This window comes from Alligator sinensis, unplaced genomic scaffold (genome assembly GCF_000455745.1).
Source record: "Alligator sinensis unplaced genomic scaffold, ASM45574v1 scaffold472_1, whole genome shotgun sequence".
NCBI classification, from domain to species: Eukaryota; Metazoa; Chordata; order Crocodylia; family Alligatoridae; genus Alligator; species Alligator sinensis.
In genome coordinates this window covers 103,705-115,648 of record NW_005842518.1, presented here as the reverse complement: position 1 = coordinate 115,648, position 11,944 = coordinate 103,705, and positions in this window count along the sequence as shown.

Genomic DNA, 11,944 nt, shown 5'->3' with positions numbered 1-11,944 from the left:
TGGGGGAAGCTGGCTGGGCCTGGCAGGGCGGTTCTGCCCCCCCCACCTCCAGCTGTGGCTCCTGCTCCTGCCACCCCATGCAGCACCACTTGGGGCAGGGGAGCTTGAGCCCTGTGGCTTCCACCCAGTTCATGGAGCTCTGGCTCCAGCTTCAGCTGATTTCCATCGCCTCTGCCTTCCCAGCATGATGAGCAGTCCCTGCAGGCAGGCACAAGAGGTGGAAGACAGCTGGAGCTGAAGGTCCATGCAATGGGCAGAAGCTGCTGGGCTGAAGCTTCCCACCTGCCCACCCAGAGATGTGTGGTGCAGCAGGCGTAGGGGCAGCAGCTGCAGTAGAGGCAGCTGGAGGCAAGTGGGGCAGAACAGCCCTCCCAGCCCTGGCCAGCCTGCAGCTTGTGATGTTGCTGCAGCCACCAGGTGCTGCACAAAATAGGGCACGGTGGCAGCTGCAGTGGGGGCCTGTCAGGCTTAGGGCCTGCCAGTACCTCTGAGCCACCTGGGCAGTCAGCTACCCAGCCAGCCCCTGCCCGTGCGGCTCCATGACAGCCCCATGAAGCCTGGGCATGGGGAGCCAGGAACAATCAGGCCTTGCAACCCCTGCAGCCCCAGCCCGCATCCATAGTTCACTGGGAAGGGCCCAGCCCCCACAGCCCAGCTCAGGCTGGCCCCTCCACTCAGCAGCACCCGCAGGTCAGTTCAGCTCAGCCCCACAGCTCCAGCTTCACAGCACTAGCCACAACCTCAGCCGCAGCCCTGGGTGCATAGTGGGGCCATAATGGCCATCTCTGGCCAGGCCTCCTGCTGCCTGAGTAGGAGCAGAGGGGAAAGCTGGGCAGACCCTGGCTGGGGTCCCATGCCCATCTGGAGACAGGGGAGTTTAATCCCCCTGCTGCTCCCTTTGCCTGAGGCACTGGGGACACGCCTGGCAAGGGCTGCCTCTTCCCTCCCTCTACAGGCACACCCCAGTTGGGGTCCCTACAGGCCAGGGTGGGGGTTTAAACCCGCCCCAATCATACTTAGCCCCTGCTGGGGGCCTGGCCATGCTCCCTGGTCAGCTCCCCTCCAGCCTTGCGGCAGCTGTCCAAGAGAAGGGAGGGCTGCTCTAGTGCCCCCTGGCTTCTAGCCTGAGCTACTGCAGGCATGTGGCTGCATTCCCGGAATCAAAAGGGAATCCACTTGCAAATGAAAGAAAAGCCACTCATCTGATTGGAGGCCTTCAGGGAAGGCCCTGTGAGGAAAGGCTAAGGGACCTTAACCTCTTCAGCCTCTCCAAGAGATGGCTGAGAGGAGACCTTGTGGTGGCATACAAATTCTTAAGTGGAGAGCAACACGAAGTAGCTGATGATCTGTTTACTAGGGCACCCTCTGGAACAACAAGGAACCATGGCCATAAGCTACTGGAGAGTAGGTTTAGACTGGACATTAGAAAAAAGTTCTTCATGGTCAGGGTTGCCAGGATCTGGAATGGGCTTCCAAGGGAGGTGGTGCTCACCCCATCCTTGGGAGTCTTCAAGAGGAGATTGGACAGGCACCTGGCTGGGATCACATGATCCCAGGTTTGGTGACTCTTTTCTTCCCTGCCAGGGGCAGGGGGTCAGACTAGATGGCCCACTGAGGTCCCTTCTGACCCTAGAATCTATGAATCTATTAATCAGTTCAATCTTCGTAGGTTAGACTAACCTGTAAAGATTGAATCAATTCAGAGTTCGGCTTTTTGACTATCTGCCCCTAGCCCTACTAGCCTCTAAAGAGTAGCCTTCCACTAAACTGCTACTTCTGAAAAAAAGCTACCTGAGCTACAGAACAGCCAGTACAGTTTTGGCCAGAACACTATCCATAGACGGCGGGGAGGAACTGTCCTGCTTTGTTGAAACCGTATAATTTCAGTGGTGCCTGACCTTTTCAGCTTGTGGGTAGGATCCAGTCAGCAGGCTCAATCCAACACACAGTGCTGGCTCACCCAGGGCAAGATCCAGCTGCATGGAAATGGCTCGCCTGGGTAAGCCACATGGGAATGGGAAGCTGGGGCCCAGTCCCATGTGGCTGCACTGGGTCCCAGCCATGTCCTGCATCATGCCCCAGCTGTGCCATTTCCATAAAACTGGATTGGGCTTTGTCTTGATCCAGCCACACAAGAACAGGGCCTGATCAGCTGGGGCCAACCCAACTTGGAACATTCCAACCCCATGGGGCTTGGAAATTTGGCTACAGGGAAGCAGGAGCGGTATTAATTTCTGGACCCATGGGCTGCACATTTCTGGACTCGTGGAGAAACCTATGGAACAACTTCCATGGCTTTGTGGGCCTGATCTGTATTATTGATACATTTACTGCATATAAATTCTAAATGTTTCATCTCAAATAGTCACACTAGCTGACATTTAATAGGAACATCTATTCTCTCCTTAACTGTAATTTAATTATATTAAATGTATACACAGCAGAAATACAGGCTGTTAGTAGGAGAAAAAGTCATCCAATTGCTTTTCTTTCAAATGTAATTGGTGGCAAACAAATAAACAACCCCCTTTCCCAACCAACAACAGGGAGACAAATCAAACAAACTCAGAACAAAAAGCAAGTAGCGTCATCATCAACTTTATGTTGGTAACAAATTTGATATGCCAAAAGTGACTGTATGTAAAACCTCTGAACTTGATTTTGCCATTGCCTTGATCTTCATCATGTCATCAATTTACACCATTGCAAAATAAGTGTAAAGTGCTACCATTCTTCTTTGATTTGATTTGCTGCCTAGCACCCACCAGTCAGCACAATCTGTTGGAATAAGAGCAGGTCTAAGAGTCAGGAGTTCATGGCTTCTAATCCAGTTTCTGCCAAAAGAATAGCTTTTTTTGCTGGTACAACAACAGCTGCATCAGGTTTTTTGCTGGCATAGCTATGTTGTTGGTTAGGGTTGTGATTTCTCAAACTTCTGACAAAGTTATGACAGCAAAACTTTAAAGTGTAAACCAGGTCTCTGGAAAGCATTTTTCTTGTTTCTTGCTGATCTGGGTGTACAAAGTCCAGTGCTGGTCTTCTGGTAAAAGAGGGTAATTGCAAGCTCACTGGTGCAAAGTTTTATACTGGATAAAATTTGCCAATGTCTTCAAAATACAGATCTTACTATGAAAAATATGTGAAGCAAGCCCAGAGAATATTACACAGCAGTAGCACTACTTTAAATTAGCAAACAACATATTTAAAGAGACTGTCAAGTAGTTTACGTCCAAAATGTGACTTGCCATAAAATTAGCATAATGTCTTTTGGTTCCCAAACCATTCCCCCGTTTCAAATTCACCCCTTTGTTATAGAGAAATTTAAAAGAGAAGCAATTGACACTATTTATATAGGAGATATAGTATCTTGGCTTGACACATTTTCAAGCTAATGAAGGCATATTCTGCATACAGGATTTTTCTATTCTAGCATGCCCCTTGCTTATTTATATAATAATTAATGCCTTATATATATAAAGCATAACATCATTTTATTCATTATAGCAAACTTGATTAGATTGCATTTCTACATTTGGCCTTCTAGCCTGAAGCTGTTTTAAAAATAGATATATGACAGTGGAAATTCATTTTTCAACTTTCTATTTAATCCACTATAAATCTCCCCTTTAAAATTCAGTGACAGACTCAATGTGTTAACAGTGCATCTGGTTGAGTGACACCAGCCTCTGCCCTCTTGTGGCCGATAAGGCTGGAGAAGTAAGATAATTTTTGTGGACTGTTTTCTCTAGCATTACTATAGATGATGCAACACATTCAAAGGCTCAGTCCTGCCCCTATTGAAGTCAGTCTGAATGCTATGCTTGTTCAATACTTAACAGTTTTGTCAGCGTAGCTTTTTCACTCAGAAATGTGAAGAACTCACATCTCATAACTGACACAGCTGTGCCCTACCAGAACTAACATAGACCTAGTAATACCAGCAAAAAAGGCCTTTTACCAGTTTCCCTTTTAAACTATACTGGCAAAAGACTACTTAATTGTTATTAACTCAGTCACCACTAAGGGGATTTGTCAGTCCTGCTATCCTGCCACACCCTTAAGTGTAGATGAGACTTCAGATAGAGGATTAATCCTTAGCGGTATAAATTTCCTCTTCCAGACATCTCACAGAGCATCAACTGAGGAACCATTGAATCCTTATCAGGGACTTCTGCCATATAAATATTCAGAACTAAAATGGGAATGGGACTGTAAAGAAAGAAGTCTTTTCCTTTCCTCCTGTTGCCCTAGCAATAGAATACCAAAATGACCAGAATATAAGATGTCCCTGAATTTAAGTTGACTCCCCAGTAATTAGACTCTATTAACAGAAAATGCATACATTTGCTATAGTTTTCCGTGTATAGAATCTAATTATTGGAAGATCATCTTAAATTTGTCATCCCCCCAACCACTGCAAGCAGTGGCAGGAGACAGGCAATGAGGGGGGCAGTAATGGGCAGGTGGTAGGGGCACAGAAAGTGGGAGACAGTGGGGGGTATATGCAGTAGGGCAGGTGGTAGGGGGGCAGTAACGGGGCAGGTGGTGAGGGAGTTAGACACCTTTACCCCGGCACCTGTTTCCTCACTTGTACCTGCCCCTCTGGAGACTCAGGCCATGCCCTCTATTCCCCCACCCTCCCATTTTCTCCCTTCCATGCCACTTCTACCCCCTGCAGCCTTGGGTCCAGCCTCCACTTTTAGCATCCAGTTTCCCTTTTAAACTATACTGGCAGCTGTCACTGCTGCTACAAGGCTGGACAATGCTCCATGCTCCAGGCTGCAGTGGAGATGGAGCCTTCCAGAACCAAAGCAGAAGTAATTTGCACAAAATGTACTATTTCAACCAGGAGATCTTACAGCACCTTTAGATCTCCTGTGAAATATGAATTTTCATTTCTACATAGGAGAAATTTTACAATCTTTGTATTCTTCTATGCCTCAGGAAGGGTGTGTGTGTGCAAAAGCTTGCAAATAAAGACTTTTTTGCAAATATCTAGTTGGTCTAATAAAAGATATCACCTCTGCCATGGGTTCTGATCCCTTTTACCTGTAGACCAACATGGCTACAACCTGCATCCCTCTATCTTACTAAAACACTTTCCCTTGGGTTTACTTTTCTTCTGGTCCATTATGGCTTTTCCACTTGGCTGCTCTATTTGAGCAGAGGGTGCTCTGGATAGTGCCTAGCCCATAGCTTGCCGGTGGAGTAATTTGCTAGGAAATGCAGGTTTGAATCCCTTCTGGGTGAGGACAACCTGTGCAACTGCCCTAGTGATGAGGTCTAAAATGTGGAAATGCTGTTTTTCATCAGGTATGTGTATACCTGGGTAGTCCTATTTTGCCACAGGTGGAAATAGAATATAAAATCTGCATAAGTGCCAGAAATGACACTTAGATAGTTGCATAAGTGGTAATTTAGTGATAAAAAAAGTGCCCAGCACTGACTGCAGCATGTTCATTTGCACAAATGGTGAAATGCTCCTCAGCGCTGAGAAAATGGTGGCAGCATGCATTTGAACTAAAACAAATTGAAGGTGTTTTAGTTCAAAATCACACTACCACTATTGTCTGCATGTTGACATGCATTTTGCCATTTATACAGGTGCATGCAATGCAGCACCGAGCGCATCAGCTCGTGTGCTCCACAGACTCGATTAATCAAGTCTGTGCCGATGTACTGGATTTCTGGTGCATTGGAGCAGACAAAGGTATGTGTATAAATGCCCTTAGAGCCTCTTTCAGGAAAGAGAGAGGGGCAAAAAGTCCTGTGTAAAGAAACTCTTGAATGATCCAATTGAGGAAGGAGCTCAGTCTCAGATTTATGTTTATAAATACATTCCTGTGTAGGGGTTTGTGACATATCTTAATAGCAAATATGAACTCCAGGAATAGGGCTAGTTTGAACCAAACTCCATTGCGTGTTGTATGTCTTACAGTAGAGTGCGTGTAACTCCTTTTTACAATTAGGAAAAAATATACCTGCTTGACTAATTGACTAATCCAATATTTCCCAATTTGTGCGGTTTACCATCCTCCCCAGAGGGGGTGTACATGCAAAGCACAGAGGCAAACTGCAGCTGCACCATTGTAAATTTGGGCACTCTTATGCCCTCCCAATATTAATTCTCCCTTTTACAATTGCTACTGATTCCCATTGCTGCCAATTCGTCTGCCAGTAGGGGGAATAAGCCACAATCTATGGCAAGAGAAGCAGCAACTAACGAAGGGCAGCATGGAAGTGTCTGACTACTATAGCAGGGTATAAACTCACAAGATGTGGGAAATGTTTGACTAGTCTAATTCTGCAGTAGTAGTCCTTCTGGGCCTAAGGGTCTGTTTGTATGTGTATCTTCTGGTAGGTTTGTGAAGCTCTTTGGTACAGAGACATCTTCCCCAAGCATGACTATAAACCTCCTAACGCACTATATACTGTTGCAAAATTAAATAACAAATATTATCACTCTAAATAACATTATAAACAAATGCAAATACTAGGCTCTCAAGCAGCAGCCAATGTAGCATAACAGCCAACTAAAAACTGCAAGAATAGAATATAACAATAAAAAGTCAAAAGGAATTAATTGTCTGAGCATACAACTTAATAGCACCTTTGACTGAAGTGCAACAATTATTTCAATGCTATAACCAAACAATTTCAAAATTTCAAGAATTTTCTAGGTGTTAATGGCCAGATCCCTATGCATTTTGGTGAAAATCAAAAAACTAAAAATATGGGAAAACAGAGGGTGCTATGAGCTCCTATCATTTGTTCAGTAGAACAACTGTTTCACACACATCTGCAGTTATCTATAGGTCAAATAATTGGTAGATGCCACCCACTAAAGTGTTTCAGCATAATGCTACATCTTTGCCTATCCCAATAGAGTTTATCATGTAGAAAAATGTAATCTTGTAAATAACTTATCCTGCAGAGTGACAGTAATTGTAGGTGACAGGTGATGAGGAGGACGGAGGGGAGGGTCAGGGGGACAATGGTAGGGGAGTGAACTGAGCATCTGGATGTAAGCAAATAGGGACTGTATTTTGGGCAAAGGGAAACAGAATCCCTAGCATGGGAGAAAGAAAGAAAAAAAGGAAATAAGGGCAGAGAAAGCTGATATTATGGGAGGAGGATTATGCACACAAAACATGGGGAGTGGAATAAATAGCAAAGCGGACACACATTGACTGCCATGAAGGGAAAAGTGGACTATGTAAAAAGTAAGTTTGGGGGGCCACTGAAGCCAGTGGACCCTGCTGTGGGTCACAGGGACATGGGAACGTATAGAAACCCTGGAGGGAAGGCTGACAGACCTAGATATGGAAGAAAGGGAAGAGAAATATCATTTATTGGAGAGGAAGGGCAGAAAAAACAATTCAAGAGCCTCTGGTATGTGGAAAATGGAGGAAAGGATGGTGTATGGAGGGAAAGGAAAGGCTCAGTGAAGCTCAAGCACGAGAGAGTGGATGGAGAGTTTCCAGAGGTCCCCTGAAATTAAGTAGGGTGGGAGGATGAGGAGGCTTCTGGTAGAAAATGAAGGGATGCAAGGAACCCTCATTGTCTGTAATGAGCTCAGCAAATGGAAGCAACAGCATGCGTGACATCCTAGTGCATTTACTTGGAAATAAGTAAAAAAAATCATGTTGAATGCAGCAAGGTATTGTGTACATATCTGTTATCAGATTCCACTTCTTTCTGTCTTTTGTGTGCTATCGTTAGCAGAAAACCTATCATTTCTCATACATCTGTTTTGAAAGATTTGTGAATATTTGCTTACAGTAGCATGTATTTAACATTTAAGCATTTTCTGCAACCCTTTGAAACAATTAGCTCATAATGAGCAGCCTCCTTGCTAGCAAACTATACTAAAATGCTTATTAAATACTTTAAAATGTTAAGGCTTTGACTTTAACAAGAAAAAGACCACACAATCATCAGCTTACCCCAGGGAACTATTGTGAGGTGTTGTTTCAGAAAAGTAGAAACAGTTGCTCCTAGGAAGTTCTGTTTCACTGTATGCTTTGGTGGCAGGACAACGCCTTAAGATACATCAAAGCCTGCTGAGGTTGAATGCTCTGTGACAGATCCCTGAGGCACCACACAAATGCATCTTTGACATGCTACCTCATAAAAGTATTCTTGGAATTGTCTTGGGCTTCTTGAGAAATGTCTTTTCCCAGGCCCTTCATTACCACCAGCCTCAATATGTAACCACAAGGGCAATCTCTGAGAAGAGGACAGTGATTTTACTCCATGCATATAGGAGCCTTTGGTGAAATGGTTTCATAAACTTGGAAGAGAGAAAAAGTACCTGTCCAAGCAGGTTGTTGGACTGGAAGAAGAACCTGGGTCTTGTTAAGGAGACCAACCTTTTAAAAGGAAGCATCTGGACCATGCTACAGATGGTCTGTCTCCTTCAGATGAGTACAACCTAGAGTGAACCTAGGGGATGCAGTAAAGTCAGAACTCTTTCAAAATGTTCACTTCTTGTATCTTTCCCTGGAGAAGCAGGGCTATTTTGTGCAGAGAGAATCTTTTCCAACGATCCAAAGTAGAGAATCCAGGTTCAGGTTTAGAACGGTGATAGTTGAATCCCACCGTTAGCTAGCTGGTTGAACAACAGTGACCCAATGCAAAAATTATGGTTCTTTAGGGAAAGGAAATAAGTAGGAGTGATCCCTTTCCCTCTCTCCAAAACGATTCTGTTTGGCTATTCTTCCCCCGCCCCCACCCCCCACCCCCGCAAAACAAATAAACAAACTTCGATTCCTCTTTTCTAAATGAGTCCCATCCATAATTTCTAGCTCTAAAAAATATGACTTCATGCATGGAGAAGTTCATGGCAGGCTCCTATGGCAGTACGCATAGGAAATTCTCCATGAAAGGTTTTTAAATGTATCATGGCAATAATCCGTTAAAAGAGCTATTGTGATGCTAATAAAAATATAGAAATAAACAATGCAATATAAAATACATAAATACATGTATTTAATTCCTTTAAATGCAGATTTTTATATTATGTTGTTAAAATAATTTAAAAGTCACATTTCTTCATCATTAAAACCAATTATAAGTTTTCTAGAATAAATCAATGGAAATGCTAAAAATGCCCATCTCCTTCCGTTCAGTAACTAGCCAACTGCAGAACGGATCTTCAAAAATTCTATTATTGCCCTGGGCAGGGAACTTGTAGTATACTGTGTATAACAAGTCTCATCCCAGAGCAGTTTTCATAGCCAAGTTAGGCACCTTCAGGGGAAAAAATAGATTATAATAGAAATACTGACAGAATGTTGGCAATGTTGAATACAGCATCAAGGCTGGTTCCACTACAATACAGTAAACCTCACAATATAGAAAAATGTTTCTTTTTATGTGTGGGGTAAGTAAAGAGGTCATAGGTAACTGTTCTTTAGAAACTCAGATCATACTGTTGATTTTGTGTGCTATTCTGTGCAGTGCAGAGGCTTAACTGCCAAAAACAAGGATTGGGACTAGTCTTCGAAATAAAAGCTTATTGATTTTGGTGAAAAGTTCTCACACAGGGTTACTTGTGACTATGTTATAGACAGCAGTAGCCTTGATTTCATAACTATAATCCTTTTAATGAATAAGTCTGGGAATAAAGCCTAAAAAGAGAAGTCTTGAAAGAAGAACACAGTATTAAAAATGTTTCTGATTTAGATGCAAACATGGGTTTAAAGGAGTAGAAAAATCTCTAATAAGAGCATAGGCTGCATTGATACCTTCCCAAGGGAACTGCAATTTCAAAATGAATATTATTGATTCTCCTGCGATCTAACACAGCTCAAGTTTGTTTTTTTTAAATGAAGGGAAACACTATTCTGAAACTAAAACCCATTATTGAAAACACTTATATGAATGACAGGATACACAAACTTTTTAAAAATGTATCACAACCTTGTATTCAACTGAAAGAACATGTCAAGACCTACAATAATTTATTGTGGTAGTGTCTAGAGGCTCCAGCCAATGCTGGGGCTACATTATGCTTGACTCTGTACAAATGTATAGTGAAAGACCACCCATGCCTCAGGGAAGTAACAATCAAAACAGACAAGACAGACAAAGGGAGAATTTTATTATTCCCATTTTACAAATAAAAAACTGAGCCACAGAGAGATGTTTTGTCTTGCGCCAGATAAGTAATTCCTGGTTGAGCCAGGACAGAGCTATCTCCTAAGTGCTAGTCTCAATCCTTACCCAGACAAAAAAAGCCTTTTTCTATAACACATTAGGTCAGGGGTCAGCAACCTAGAGACTGAGAGTCAAATCTGGCATACGAAGAGAATGGATCCAACCCACAACAGCTCAGGGATTAGGTAACACACTCCAGCTACAATGACAGAAGAGGTGTCCCCAGGGTTCTGGCACTTTCCTATTTAGTTTATTCTCTGCTGCAGTAGAGGAGGCATTCCTAGTGTCTTAGCAACTGTCTTTTTCTATCGCTTCTTCTCTCAGAATCTGCTGCTCACCATGGGGTACAGGGCTCCAGCCTACAGTGGGGGATGGGCTGTAAGCAGTGGCCTACCATGGCAAAAAGGTTGCCAACCCCTGCATTCGGTCATTTCAATGTTTGTTTAATAAAAAAGATTCACTGGTTTTAACAAATAAAAATGTAATAATAGTACTACATACACATTTTTGTCTTGTTACCTGACTACAGGAGTGACAGGTTGAGTGAAATTCTGGTTCCACTCCCAGTGAGAGTTTTGCCATGGACTTCCGATCTGAAATCCTTCTATTTCTCAGAAACTTTGATGTCTACGTGTGTGTTCTTTTTACAGTGAAACAGAAAGTCTTCCATAAAGAACCATGACAGTTGTGAAGGCTTTTTGTGATTTTTTTTTGGCGGGGGGGGAAAGGGGGGGTGTTGTTAGAGATGTGCCTAAACCAACAGCTTAGAGATCCTGACATTTTCACAACAAAGCAACATTACCACTGGGGACTAAATTTTGTGGTAGTCACAAATTTTTGGGGCTGGAGTTCAGGAACTTTTCAGGCCACATTTACTGTGGTTCACTCTTCAGGTGTCACAAAGGCAGCAGAGGTTAGGTATTCTGTGATGAGACAGAGCACTCTTGTGCAAAACTTACTAACACCAGGCTATATAAACTTGCCTTTTTGGCCTCCTTGGAGTTCTGGATAAAACTGCTTTGCAGGCTGGATCCAGCCCATGGACTACAGATTGCTCAGGGTATTGTGGTTCTATAACCATGTTTGAAGAATTGTCAGGCTTCACGAGGTCTGAGTAAGCTGGCAGAGAAAGCTAGACGAAGGTTCATGGACATAGTTTGTTCTGGATGAAAAAAGACCTGAAGGAAAAATGGGCTCTTCTTTGTCATGTCTCCAATCCAACCTTTCTATATGGTCTGTTCCTGATATTCTGTACAGGCCACTGCTTCTGGTGTTAGTGTTGCCAGATTTTGTGAGGTGCATTGTGGTGCTACAGAGAATCTACCATGGAAATATTAGTAGAATTCATTGTGGCAGTGAACCTTTGGGTGCCTGCCATTTTAAGAACTGAAGGCAGGCAGTCAGCAAGTGCTTGACTAGGTTGGCCATTTTCAAGCTTAGAAAAGCCAAGCACAGACAGCAGTTTGCTGCCAGCTGCTGAGAAAGTAACATCACCTGGCCAAGCTACTGCTCCTGGAATATCTTGGAGGTAATGACTGGAGCTATGGGGAGGTTTGGAGACTCCTGGTCCTGGGCATGACCTAAAACTGCACCCTGCTGGGGAAGAGGAGTTTGGCATGGCTGTCGGTGATGGGACAGCCCCCAAGAAATACCAGACCAGGTACCTCCCTCCCTCCCAGTGAAAGGTGAGTAGGGACGCCTTAACCCCAGGTCCCACCATTTGATGGGTAGTGGTGAGAGTAGTAGGATGTGGGCCAGGATTGCTAATAATGAGGCACCTGAG